The sequence below is a fragment of the Lactuca virosa genome, chromosome 3, assembly GCF_052849685.1.
Source record: "Lactuca virosa cultivar CGN04683 chromosome 3, Lactuca_virosa_CGN04683_v6, whole genome shotgun sequence".
NCBI lineage: Eukaryota > Viridiplantae > Streptophyta > Magnoliopsida > Asterales > Asteraceae > Lactuca > Lactuca virosa.
In genome coordinates, this window is record NC_136428.1 from 433427830 (window position 1) to 433429117 (window position 1288).

Here is a 1288-nt window from a genome sequence, read left to right on the forward strand (position 1 = left end):
ACATTTGTGCAATTTTTTACCAAAACATTAGCCATGACGGGTTTGTCTATATTCTTAATCCTTTTGCTTCTTGTACTCGTCATATGGAAACCACTCCTTTTTGGGCTTTCTCCAGTCTTCATTATATTTGTCACCACTAGAGTAGAATACTTGTGCCTTCTTGTTCCCGTTCTCATCTAAATCATAACCCTTGGTCAAATATGGCCCAGTACAATTATCACACCCGAAAAGAATTGCATGGATATATTGATCCATCTTTATCATCCTCCGATCCATATTCTATAATTTTTCCAAAACCACATCTAGGTTCTCGTTCCCTTCATCTCATTTTCCTCTTATAGCATCCTCTTGTGGGTTATGAGATTCACGTGAGTTTTGCAAACTCTTCAATTAATTCCTTAATGGTTGCATACTCCTTCTTTTTCATTGGTCTTTGAGAGTCTAAAAGTTGCCTTGTTGTGACATACACCCCATCATAGAAAATGAACACTTATTATTGAACATTAAGATCATGTTGAGGATAATTCCTAAGCAAGCCCTTGTATCTTTCCCACACTTCATACAATGATTCTCCAACTTCTTGTTGAAAATTAGCAATTTTCTACTTGATCTTTAAGATCTTCAAATATGGATTAAATTTCTCAATTAAACTGTCACGAAGATTTGCCCAAGTAGTATGGATCTGGGCACGAGTGATTTTTGCAAAACCTTAGCTTCACCGGTAAATGTCACCGGAAGCCTCCTTAGTTAAACTGGTTCTTATGGGACATTTGGAACATTGAAGTAGCTTGCAATGTCCTTTACTGTTGGATTAGGTGTCTAAGCCAATAACTAAATTAGTATAATCTTGAATTATTAGCATAGTCCTTTTAGAATGCTCTCAAACCTAGTAGTTGGTTGGAATGCTTTTTGGAGAGAGAGACTGATTTATTAATTTATTATATAGTTAATAAATTAATTAGAAATCAAAATAAATGATTTATTAATATATTGTGAGAATAATATATTAATTAGAAATAATATTGTTTAATTAAGAACTAATTCGAATTAATTGGATTAATTAAAAGTGGAAGGACTAAAGGTGATAATGTTCAAAAGTTGAACATTGACCAATCTAGAACCTCCCTAGGAGGAGGGACGAAATTATAGTTGGTTATAGGGTTTCTAGATGGTTTCAAGAGCTTTTCTTCGACTCTAAAGAAACTTGGATGCCTTAGGGGGAAAGCAAAAGGGATAAGGCTTATCCAAGGAAACTGCCTTATCCTTAGCCTCCCTATCACCCTCCTAA

General features: G+C 34.6%; 1 non-coding gene across 1 annotated transcript; it reads left to right on the plus strand.

Annotated features, from left to right (window-relative positions):
* The first annotated feature begins 506 nt into the window (after positions 1 to 506).
* On the plus strand, positions 507 to 613 carry LOC145168272 (small nucleolar RNA R71). The gene has a single exon (XR_013741839.1). It is a non-coding gene; the product is annotated as a small nucleolar RNA R71 (small nucleolar RNA).
* Positions 614 to 1288: the final 675 nt, after the last annotated feature.